The following is a 13,182-nucleotide window of genomic DNA, read 5'->3' on the forward strand; positions in this document are numbered from 1 at the left end:
ACAGGGCAGATTGGTGTAGATCTGACATTGGCGGACTCACATGAATGTTATTGATCTCAAATTGTGTTGCGGCAGCGTGGGTAGCAGCAGAATGTTGTAATTATCTGTACGCTGCGAGCAACGACCCAATTATAATCGTAAATGGACACCATCTGACGTGAGGCCTCCTTAAGGGTGGGGGCTATCCGAACACCGATCATTTAGAATTAGTATTGCACACGAACGCATAGCGCATGGCTGCGGGGCATTCTGGGTAAGAACATTCATAAGCAGAATTTCGATCTGGGTCTCAACACGTATACATGTAAATATTACTTTAGTCCATCGGCCGACTGATTCTACACACCAATATTATCCAGCCGCCTTTATTTCAGCAAGCAGAAAACTATGGGCTGATTTCGACCTCCCGCGTCTGGTCAGCAGAGTCAGGCTCGTCAAACAAACGTCTTCTGGGCTGTCGGCTGTTATTGGCAAGAGCACTCCGCCTAAACCTTATCGGAGCCCCCTCTCTTCCGCTGGTCGATCCTGCGTCGCCGAGACGCAGGATCACGGCGGCACCAGCTGGACCTTTAAACCGATCCACGCGTGCACCTCCCAGTCACGTGGACGCTGTTGGGGCCGACCCCGCGTCTAGTTCTCACGCGTCCTTTCTCACCGCGTCTCTGGGCAAAGGCCAAACGTTATTGGCCTCGCGTTGTTTCCCACTGCGATGCCAGTAACAAAAAAGCGCATTTATGTCATTCATCCTCGCTTAAAGCTTTGTCCTCAGCATTCTTCGGTGAGGTGGAGCTGGCTTTCGGCTCTGAAAGCGCCTCGAGTCTCCCTCCCCGTGCGTCTCCGTGTGCATCTATCCCCCGGGCTCGCTCTGTGTGTGTGTGTGTGCGCGGGCTCGGGCTACAGGGCCACACGATTAATAATACCACCGCGCTCGGTAATGAAATACCCCGAAAGAAATCAACGCGCAGTGAGATCCGTCCCCTCGTAGGGGAGGGAACGTGGTTACATTTTCGTGTGCGTATTATTATTTCCCCCCCCACCCCCGTTGTGAAAAATTTAAGCCGGTTCATTTTCTTGCAGAATATTTTCAATAAATAATTGTGGAATTGGTCGATTGAGGAGGGGTGGGGGTTAGATGGGGGGGGGGGGGGGTCCAGACCTTGCGTCAGGTGGGGAGGGAGAGGGGGGCTGTGATGAGTGCATGACCGGCATTTCTGTGGGAGGAAATGTTTGTTGCATTTGTCACCAATCTGGTGGCTTCAGCATAAGGGTGTTTTCATAACTCGTCCTCTGACAAACCTATTTTGGATTTCTTTTGAAGAATACCGAGTAGCACAATAGCCGATAGGTCAGCACCGGTTCAAATAAATCTCCCTATCTCTCGCCAATTCAACCAGGGAGAGCAAGATTGTTTTTTTCTCTTTCTCTCGTTTAACACCTTTCAGCTGTAGATAGCCACTGGAGGTCCCGTGGTTCTGTGTTTGAGCAACGATTTTAGCGATAAGTACCACAGCGGTGTGAGCAGGAGGAGGAATGTCTCTAGCGCGGCTGCCGTGCCTATGGCATGTTTAATTTTTAATGTTTGCTTTACTGTGAACGCGACAACCTGCGAGACAAACTTGTGACCGCGTGGCCAGCAGTTCGTGCTGTTTCAGCTGTTGCGGGTTTTACCCAACCGCAAAGATGGGGTCGGTGGATAATATTAATGACGTTGATTAATGATGATTCAGTACGCTCGGTATCGCCGCTGTTATTCGTAGCATGCAGGGCTATAACGCAAAGGGCTACCATCGCGTAGGCAGGAAGGCGCTGCTGTGTTTCGCAAGCACGGTCGTCAGTAGTTCCGTGGCATGGGGCGATATTTCTGCTGTGCGTCATTTCCAATTGAGTGGTTTGCAGGTAATTTTTGTTCAAATGTGCCAAATTTGGACCGTGACGTCGGCACACATAATGGCCTGCTCCTTTCGAATGACGTCACGGGATCTTTAACGTCGACTGCTACGAAGCAGACACTTTCACGGCTAATACAGCTACAGTATTATCCAGGGCGGCCTGCCGTATTGGAACCGTGAACCTCTGCAGCAGCAAGCGACGAACGCGCTACCGCTGGGCCATTTCACCGCTCGAGGATGTAAGGGCAGCAGCAACAGCAGCAACAGCAGCAGCAGAGCAGCAGCAGAGCAGCAACAGCAGCAGTAACAGCAGCACCAACAGCAGCAGTAACAGCAGCAGCAGCAGAAAGGTTTTGCTTAAGCACGAGTGAAGGATAGCACCGGAAGCCGATTTCCTGCTTTCAGGATAGGCGCACGGAGAGGAACACTTTGCCAAGCCACCTCGCCGTGTCCCCCCTGACGTGGTCTCCCATGTGAATGCGCACGCACCTGCCTCCGGCGTGACGCAGCGCTCCCGCTGTGCCACGCCAGGGATCGGGCAATGATGCCACAGAGCAGCAGAAGCTCCGGCAAGCAGCATCATCCACTTATAGATTTGAAGCTTTCGTCACTGCAAGGATTCATATTCTTAGGTTTTTTCGGTAAAGTCACGTAGGTAAAAATTGTAAAATTAATAAAATAAATTTTAAAAAAATTGCCTACGTGACTTTACCGAAAAAAACTAAGAATAAGCATCATCCACCGCCTTCGCCACCGCCAGGAGCTCGCGCTCACGGGGCAAGGCTGGCAGCTCGCAGCAAGTGGGGGGGGGGCTGTGTTGATTTTGCTGACGAACTTAAGTCATGGGAATATTCACGAACGGAGTGGTGTTTTTTGTTGAGTTATGATGGAAATGATGAAATGACGATGACCGCGACCGACAACACCGAAAGCGTGACTAACCACGACGAGACAAAACGATTGCGATTGATTGAAGATGCGGAATTAAGATAATGTTAGCAATGCTATTACAGAGAGCAGTTCACTGAGAGATACCACACATTTGGATTGTCCACTAGGATTTAATCAGTTCACTGGTTGGCTGACCTAACCGATATTGCGGTGGGAGATTTCCACTGCCCCACACAGCAACCTTTAACAACTAAGCGTGTTCTAAATCTTTAGTCTCCTGGACGAGAAGAATCACTCAAACGGAAACCAAAACGATGAAAGGGAAGACTGATACTTCATCAAAATTCCACAAGTTGTCATCGATTAGAACAACGACACGATGGCTAAAACAACAAAAAAATACTGCTGACTAAATCTTGGGGTCAGAAGGCAGACGGCGAGAAAGACGCATGGCTGGCTGGCCGACGCTAGCGATGATCTTTCCGCCTCGTTGCGGATTCGACACCGGAGCCGGGTTCAATCGGGCCCGGCCCGGAGGCCCGACTGGGGGCTCGTCCCGTCTGGACTACAAACAATGGGGGGCCTGGCAGGAAACGAGAACGCACGTGAGCGATGCCAGCATGCGGGGGGGGGGGGGGTCCAAAGAATGCGGCCGTGTCGTGTCGAGCGGCAGGATAAATATCCCGCTATCGTCGTCGGTATCAATGCGCGGGCTTTGAGTTGTGCCGGCGGAGCCCCCATCACGAACGCCCACGCCTGCTGGGCCACACACCCCCTGGCCGACGACCAATGGATGGGCCCCTCTCTTGTCTCGGCACGCCGAGGGCCGGTCAGCTCTGAACAACAGCTGGTCCTGGGGTCCGGTGCCTGCAACCAAACCTGGGCTGTGTGGCATTTCTGTTATTTCATTATTTGCTCGAGTTTTGCCGGGCCCTTCCTTATCTGGTGCTGTTATTTTCCGAAGGGCCTCATTGTAAATACTATGCAGCTCAACTGCAGGCAATTGCCCTCTCACCCCCCCCACACACACACCCCCTAAAGATGTTTCAATGAGATTGCTATACACACACTGTACGTATTTACCTAGATAACCGTGCAGGGCAGTATGCGCGCGTGTGTGTGTGTGTTATCATCATCGCTGCATGCTGATACAGGCTTGTGCAATGAACCGGCATTGCTTCTGCAATTCGTTTATTTTGTTTCTTTTCTCAAGACAGAAGACGTTCATTTCGTTTCGTTTCGGCAGGTGAAGAACTCGGGAGACCAACCACACGATCAGTCGTCAAATGCAAGAGTGAACCCGGGGCATCGCTCCGCAGGGAAGGGTTTACGACCGCTGCATATAATCCCTGATTTTAAGTGATTTGTCATTTGAACCCTGACACCAGCTCGCAACGGCGAATGACGGCAAGGAAGCAAACGGCACGCGGGATTATGACGATGAATAACGTACCGCAACAATAATAATAATAATCATCATTTGACCTTACTTCGCTGCGCTGTTGAGCACGGGCCTCGTGAAGGCAGCGTGAGTGTAGACGTTTGGAGCATGGAAGTTGTAATGCGGTTGTTTTTTTCTGGAAGATTTGCTGGTTTATCCAGGATGTTTCTGTTGCGCGTCGTCGCTTTAAGATGTTTCTCTGTTGATATTTAGTTTGTTGCGGTTGCACCCGACTCAAGAGCCGCATGGCTCACAGGGCTATACCTAATAAATTAAATTTGAAACTTGAAGTACGTTACAACAACTACCACCTGAAGTAGTTGCCAGCACTGCCATCGTGCTCACAACGCAGCCCACCGTAGCAGCGTATGGCGCTTGTGTTCTTTGCACGGTGGTTGTCGCCCAACCGAGCACTTTCCAGGCTCAAACCTGCTCAGCCACCCCCAGATCTGACGATGGGCTTGAGCATTTCCCGCGTGCTTTAGTCAACAGGCGGTGGTGGGGTAAAGTGTGAGTAAACTAAGCCACATTCATATCACTTGGCCAGTGGTGAAATGCTTTTGTTAGGAGGAGACGTCCACCTGCAGTCTTGGAAGCATCGGCACTGGGAAGACGACGGCTGGATACGACGTCACATCATTTGTTCTGATTGCTTGAATTGTGCCCGTGCTCTGTAAAGACTAAACCGTTGGACCGTACCCGTCACTGTGGGGAGCACTGTGAAAGTGTCAACGACAACATTCACCGCTCATCCCTAGTGATGTAACTATAGTGCTCGTGCCGGGCTAGGTACAGTGTGGAAGGCAAGAAGTCATAGGACAGACCCAGGTGTTATGGGTTAACTCTGTGATGACTGACAGATGCTCCACCTGTTCTCGTCTCGTTTGTATCACCCCACTGCTCCCAAAAACCAGAGTCTACGTTATTGAATAATAATAACAATGCTTCTAATCTTCCCTGGAAATCATCACTGAGTCTCAAGACATGCTTTTCAGAAGGGTCCTGTTACATTGGAATATTTGAAAAATTCTAATTGTAATTGTAAACGTCGTGATTTGTTGTATTTTATTTGATTTCTAACTACATGACTTTACCGAAAGAACCAAAGGGTATGGATTCCTGCAGTCACGAAAGCTTCAAATCAAGATCTAAATGTCGGTGTTTTGCTTCGTGTGCAAGGAAACGAGCGAACCTGGAGAAAACCCTGCCACCTCGCAGCCCCACACCTACAACACCTGGCAAGCCCTGGAGGTGGTCACCCATCCAAGTACTCGTTTGAGTCAACCTCTGCACAGCTTCTGAGATTGGACAAAGTCAGGTTCATTTAATGTGCGCCAGTGCCTGTGAGTGTGGCACAAGTGCTGTCACGTGGCAAGTTCTGTTGGCAAGCATTTGTGAAGGCCGGAACGGTGTACGAGGGGCTGGTGTGGCCAGCAACATTGGCTGGCCGGCCAGGCGGGCGGCGTTGTCTCCCCAAGTGCTGATATTTACACACCGCACCAGGTACTCATTTGAGGTTGAGTCAACTTAACGGAGTCCCGATTTCAGTTGATATGTTCGCCACCGATGGCTGTGCGCGGCCAGCGAGCTCCGGTTCACTGGGTTCGGAGTGCAAGTGCGTTAACCTAAAACTATTTTTGTTTTAGCAGGTGTATGGCCCACTGAGCTATATAGCTCTTTTTTAGAAGCGACCTGGCGACAAATGATAGCTCAACGAAGTGGCTTATCGTCACGTGAAAATTTATAGCAGCCAATTACTATGAACGTATGTTGAGCAGTTGTCCAGTAGACATCTGCTTTGGCCCCAGACTCTGGGTTGAGAGGCACTGTTGTTATTGCTGCTGGTATAATAATTTCACTTAACTTATTTATCCTGGACAGCCACAGTGAGTCATATGACTGTTTTTCAGGAGGGTCTTGCAGCATCGGGGCTTAATTTAAAGATGTTTTTTTAGGCAATTAATGACAACGGGGCAATACTCTATCCCCGTACAGATGTAGACAGATGGCGATTAGTCCTCTTGCTGTGCCGCCTTCTCCTGGCGAGCCAGGGTATGGCACCCCCACAGGAAGGGAGTGTCACGAGGTTTGTGTGGCCCATGAACCTTTGCTGCCTCGACAGTGGTGGATTATAATTATAAGCCACGTGCTGTCGCTGTCGCTACTGCTGCTATGAGATATTGACTGAACGTTGCCGTGATACTATGGAACATCATACGCTATGGGCCCCACAATCATCAGGTCGTCCGTTCTGAAAAAAATATCATACCGTCATTGTCGTCGTTCATGCAATGTTTGTAAACGGCGCATATTCTGACAATGTAAAATAACAAAAGTTAATTATTGGAAGTTTAAACTCATCGAATAGGTATGTCGCGTTAAATTAGTGCTTTGCAAACTTTATCAAAATAACGACGTAAACAACGATATTTGTAGTAGCATTGATTACTAAATGATTTTGTCCATAACCAAAAGTATGTGCGTTTGTCGATCGGAGTACTGCGCTGATCAGAATATTTCTGCCAGGCTCGTGTAGAGTGAACTTGAGCTGAACGACATTCAAATAATCTTCATGCCTGCTGGGAATAAGGCAACAGTACAAATATACGACGCGATTTTTTATTGTGAAATACAGCCGCATTGTGCGAAACAGATCTCGCGATAATCGTCGCATCGCGTAAAAGATATCGTCGCGGAAACTCTGCCGAGCAGATGCCCCCGCGCGGTGCCAACACGATGCTCGGGCGGGCGGGGAGTAGCGACTATGCAAATTAGTGGCAGGTGCATCACTTGGCCACGCGCTGTGCCAGCTGTAACCGCAGCGTTCGCCTTCTCTCAAACTCCGAGCCCCCCCCCCCCTGGGGGAACAGGGCCCCCCCTCTCCCTGCTCTCCCCGCTCTCCCCGCCACTCTTGCCGCCAGGTTCCACCTTTCCGCCATGAACCCAGTGACACCGTCTCGTTGTGTTCGTCGTAAAAAACGTGCGGTCACAAGAAACGTGGCCGTCACCTACTGCGCCCGCGACCTTGAATGGGGCCAAGCCCTGTCATCTTGAGGACAATTAATGGCTTCGGGAATAAAATGCGCATGCACCACAGCGCCGCACCGAGGAACGCACGCTCCTGCCGAAGCCTTGACCTTTGTGAAAACAAGCGCCGTGCGGCCGAGGCTGTTGTGACAGTAGGTGTGCTGCCCACGAAGGCGGGCGCTTTGGGCGGCGTGCGATCCGTCGTCGTTGCGCGGTGGATGATGTCGTCACCGCCGTCTACGTGCTGGTTCTGAGGTCGTTCACTGGACAGGAACATTTCGATTTAAAGCTTCTTTCGTGACTGCAGGGATTCATCTTCTTGGTTCTTTCGGTAAAGTCACGTAGAAGGGAAGTAATAAAATAATAAAAATAAAACATAAAATAATTCTCACGACGTTTCGGCCACAACGCAAGCAGCCGTCCTCAGGTGAAAAACAGGTCTGTCGGAAAGACAGCGTCCTCAGGTGAAGAACAGGTGTGTCGAAAAGACAGCTGTCTTTCCGACACACCTGAGGACGGCTGCTTCCGTTGTGGCCGAAACATCGTCAGAATTATGTTATTATGTTTTATTATTATTATTATTTTATTATTTCCCTTCTACGTGACTTTACTGAAAGAACCAAGAAGATGGACAGGAACAACCGAGGGAAAGGAAGGACAGCAAGAGAATGGGGGAGGAGGACTTTGCCCAGCGGTGGAAAGTTACAGGCCAACATTGGCAGCAGCTGGTTTATTAATGTTTCTCATTATACGTTCAAAATAAAAATACACTGCTGGATGAAGAACTTCCCCATCCCATGTTGGCGATAGGGGGATGTTTGACCATACTTACCCCCGCGCAGATCGGTGCACGTTATTAAATGTTAAAAGATGGCCAGGGACTTACACTGATGGTAGCCGTGGCCGGCAATCAAACTCTGGTTTCTGGGCGGTTTGTAGTTGGAGTGCATTCCCCTCCACTAGCACCAATCTTACCCTCTTGTATTTAGGTGCAAGTGTTGGTTAAATTGTCGAACAAAATTACATTCTGGGAAAAATAGCTGAAAAGTTTTGGCCAAATTACCCGTCCTGAATGGTGACAATTTTTCAAGGTTTAACAAATCTCAAAACATTCACACGGGCAGCGTTTCACAAACACGACCGCTGTACAAATACATGGGCGCAAAGTGCCCTATCTTTTTAGATTACAGCGTGTACATTTGAAATTCTCAATGCAAATGAAGCTATTGATTTTTTTTGTATAATCTTAACCTCAAGTATTTTAGTGATTGCAACACATAAGGCCCGTGCGCACCCTTGTGAGCCCCCTTGTGAGCCCCCTTGTGAGCCAGCTTTATGAGGTTGTGGTCCTTGAGTGATGAACGGCACTACGCTCGTACGACAGCGTGCTGTGGGAGAGCCGGGTTTCTGTCGTAGAGGGGCGGACGAACCACGCGCCCGCTCCAGGGCCAGTTCACCTGCGGTCCGACGGAGGCGACACAGCTAACGTTTCACTTTTTCCAATAGAACTTTAATTCGAAACGGGGGGGAAAAGAATCAGCTCGAGGTGGGAATGGGCCCCGTTGGTACCCCGGCCTTGGCAGCGGAGCCAGATACGAGTAACTCCCGGGGCACTCCGGCAGATTTCTAAATTTGAAAATTCCACGGCCAATGAGCGTTAGTGAACCGGCCACGTGACCTCCCTCCCCCCACCACGACCACCCCACTTAACCGCCACACGTGACCACCGCACGCGACCTTCTGACTCGCCACCGGCGCCCTCAGTGTGTCTCTTATCGCTTGCGCTGTAAAAGGCGTGCAACTTAATTCGTTTAACACGTAGGAGGCTTTCGCGACCAATATTAATAATAATGGAGGGTTTTTTTGGGGTTACGTCGCGTAAATATAAAAAGTGTCGTTAAACCCGTCAACACTCAACACAGCCAATTTTGTAAAGTTTGTCACTTAAACTAAACATGCAAATTCGTTACGAGTTCAGCACACCGGTGTGTTGGAGAGTAAAAGAATTGTAAATGTTGTGGGTATACTCTCCAACGGGTTTAACGACGTATTTATATTTACGCGATCTAACCCTAAAAGCCTCTGTTATAGAACTTTATTGTTTACATTTTTTAAATAATTTTAACTTTTCTTTTACCCGATGGGGTCTGCTGTCTCGTGGTTCCCGGCCAAATGAAGGTTATGGGTGTGCGATTCGTAGACTAAGGGGGTTTAGACTCCCCTCAATCTACTAAGGGGGTTTAGACTCCCTTTAATCTATTGCAGAATCTTGGTTCCATGGACAAATAACTCGAGCTGGGCTCAGGTAAACTCAAGTGGGTCCGATGTCTCCCAGATATTTGAGTAAACTCAATTTTTGTCAATTAAAAATGTCTCTTCCGCGATCTTGTGAGTTACTCGAGTTATCGCGTTAACATGTATTCTCCCCCCCCCCCCCCCCCCCCCAGAAATCTATATTTCTGCTCGGCCCAAATGTTGATGTAGAATTCAGGCCTGGCCTGAGAAACAAAATTGGCCATAAGAATTCCGGCTTTTGCCCTAATTGGCAGTCAACCCAAGTTGTCTAAAAATATGAAAATAGTTTTGTGGGGGGCAGGCTTTGCCACCTCTGGTGCACAACTAAACTGGAACCTGTCGCATGAAGAAGAAGAATATCTCACAATAGAAATTCATCGTCTTGAGTGGTGCATTATTGGACAACTGACAAAAAAACTTGGAATGTTAACGTCTCTTTTAAATATTTCGCAGGATGGCTAACCTCAAAAAAGAGGACGATCCTGGGAAATCCAGGAGAGGTGGCAACCTCCGTGTCGGGGCAGGTGTGCGGCAGTGGAGGTGGGGCGGTGGAGGGTGGTTGCAATTCCATAACGAACCCTATGAGCCGGTAACAACTCAACTAGACGAGTGCGTGTGGCCTCTGCTCTCTCAAGGCCCTCGCGATATCTGCTTCGTTCCGCCGAACGGGGGCCGAGCGGGGCCGCCCGTGACAGCCGCAGCCGGCCGCAGATAACACCCGCCCGCTGCGGACAGCGTGCGCGGAGCCCGAGAGAATCCCTGTTTGTTTTACTTGAAAACACTAAAATTTGGAATGCACAACAACGGGCGGCCCAGTCTGTGACTCAAAAGGGTCTTGTTGGGGTCCCCACCCAAGCACACCGATGCAATGTGAAGTGCTTAAAGCGTCTTATGCAACCGCCACGTGTCTCGCTCGTGACTCTTTCTTCTTTTTTACCGTCGCGTCTGCCGATGCGCGCGACTTGGAGCGTGAAGGCTTGGGAATTAAACGCCGCGCGGTTAGCGAAACGGAATCGCCGGCTGATGGGTGCGCATTTGGTGTTTAAATGCCGAACTCAAAACGGCGATCATCGTGAAACGAGATTTGTTTTTAGGGATGGGGGCGGGTAGTTTGATACTGACCCCCCCCCCCCCGACCAAATCCGTCTTTAGGACCCAGCAACAGGAGGACCCGTAACTAGACCTAACCAAATTATCCCGCGTGTTCTTTGCGCGCGCTACGAATGCGTAAAGCGTGAATGTGGCAAACGCGCAAAGTCTTCGCGTGCCTCCGGAAGGGGGCTGTAACGCGCCGTGCTCGCCAAACGTGCGTGCCCGGACTCGTGCGTCGCCGTTTCGATTGAACCTCCCTGCCGACACCCGGACCAACTCGGTCAGGACCACGTGTTGGTCTTCCTCGAAAGGCGAGCGATGGTGCCCGTCCACGTCTTCCACACAACACTCACCTGGGGCGTGGAGGAGGCTGCGGGACCGAGCCTTCAAAAGCCCCCTTGCCGCACATTGACCCTCCGGAGACCGTAATTGAGAAATAAATAAAATTGTTCTTTTACTGTCCTCCGAAAACAATAAATCCTAAACCCTCAGTTAAATGCCTAACTCAAAACACACCTAATTGCCCGCAATAATTATTTTTTTGCATGCCGAACAAAGAGCGTGTGTCGCTAACTCAATGTTTACATCTGCGAAAGGCTTTACACCGCGCCGCCGTTGGCAATGAGAATGGCGCTGCAATTATGCAGCAAGATTTTTGGCACGGCCCGGGGCGAGAACGTGACGAGCAAAAAAAGAAGGTGAAAATTGCGCGAAGAAGCGTTGGCGAAGCACGCCGCTTGGATCATCGCCGAGAGACAGGAAGAGGAACGTCGACATCTGAAAATACGCCGGCGGGCCAGAGTCATCGTATCAGCCGTCAAGAGAGCGAGTGGGCCTGGCGAGGAGACGCCGCTAGGCCGTTCGCCGACGGTTGAGATCAATGACGGAGTGACGGCCCGAAGGAGAGAACGCACGAAGGAGGTTTTTCCCTCCGCGGAGACGGAGCGATGAAATCTGCTCGTACGCAGCAGGAGCTGGGATGGATCGTCGCATCGCGAGACGGCGGGAGATGGCCACGGCTCGTGGAGGCTTTCGTCCGGCAGTGGATAGATGGATGCTGATGATGCGCAGGCAAGACTTGATGTGCTTGCTCGCAGTTCTGGCAGGAGTTTGTGCTCTGTAGGGACCTGCAACCCTGTTGCATAACCTTGCTTAAAGGGAGGGGGAGGCATACACAAACTCACGGGGAGCACGACACGGTAAATGTGAAAACGAACTTTATACAAACTCTGAACGCCAAACAGAACGAGTAACAACGTTAATTTAACTGGCGTTAAACATAGTTACAAACAATTTGCCCCTTGGCTATACGAATTTAGCAAGTGATTGGGGGTGGGGGGGGGCGAAGGTCAACACTCTCTAGCCCCCCATGACACTTCGGGGTTGAGTTGGGAGTTGTGCCACAGGAGCGAGTGGTTCTATTGGTGTCATTCTCCAAGAATACGTCTGACATGGAGAAATGAACGGGTGGATAGGGTTGACAGTCGGACGAACAAATGAACAGGTAGGCGGAGCACAGGTGAACGGATGAACAGTACGTCAGACGAATGAACAGATGGATGAACAGACGGGTGGTGGGGTGGACAGATGGTCGGATGGATGGGGCTGACAAATGGACAGATACATGAACGCACGCACAGGTGGCTGGATGGACGGATAAATGGATGGATGAAGAGGACTGCGGATTGACAGATGCACGGATCGACCGATGATTGACCGAACGAATCGACGGATGAAGAGACGAGCAGACCGTGGTTCAGATGAACAGACCGATGGACGAACGGATTTACGGATGAACGGACCGACGGTCGGGATGGTGGTTCCTCCTGGGTGTGGCGTCAGCCCGCACGCGTTCCTCATTCCTGCGATGCCGTGCACCCTACGGAGGCTTGCTCACCATGGGCCGGGCGCGATAAGGGAGACCACGGCTCATGCCGGCACGAGCAGGAAGAACGCACCCACGACCCCCCCCCCCTTCCCCCGCAGAGGGACTCATGTGCCCCCCCCCCCCCCCCGTAGGAGGGGAGTTCGGCCTCCACACTGGCCTGGTGATGTCACGAGCCCGCGGTCAGTACGGGCTGCGCTTAGAAAGCAGAAGCGGGGAGGGTCACCCCCCCCCGCCATCCCCCGACCCCCGTCCCCCCTCCCGTGGACGGCATGGAGGCAACACGATGATGGATGGGAGATCCATGAAATTTAAGACGATCCTTCGAAATTCTTACGTTATGTCCCAAGGGTGTTTACCAAACCTTGGAAGTTTTTTTTTGCTTGTTTTACATATACCAGAGGTGCACCGATGCGTAGCTTTGTCGATTTGAATGCCGATCCTTAAGCTCCAGATGCAGGCATCGGATCGCCCCTTTTTGTAAGAATTCATGAACTTTTTTTTAAATGTATGGACCACGTGTCGCGTGCGAAACCTGCGAACAACGAGGCGATCCTCACCGAATTGGGCCGCCCTCGCACCGGCGAGACAAGCACTGGGGGAGGGGGGAGCGGGGGAGGGGGACACGTCTGCACCGATGTCATTGCGGCTGCCAAATTCAA

The sequence above is a fragment of the Lampetra planeri genome, chromosome 2 (genome assembly GCF_965212315.1).
Source record: "Lampetra planeri chromosome 2, kcLamPlan1.2.h2, whole genome shotgun sequence".
Classification (NCBI taxonomy): domain Eukaryota; kingdom Metazoa; phylum Chordata; class Hyperoartia; order Petromyzontiformes; family Petromyzontidae; genus Lampetra; species Lampetra planeri.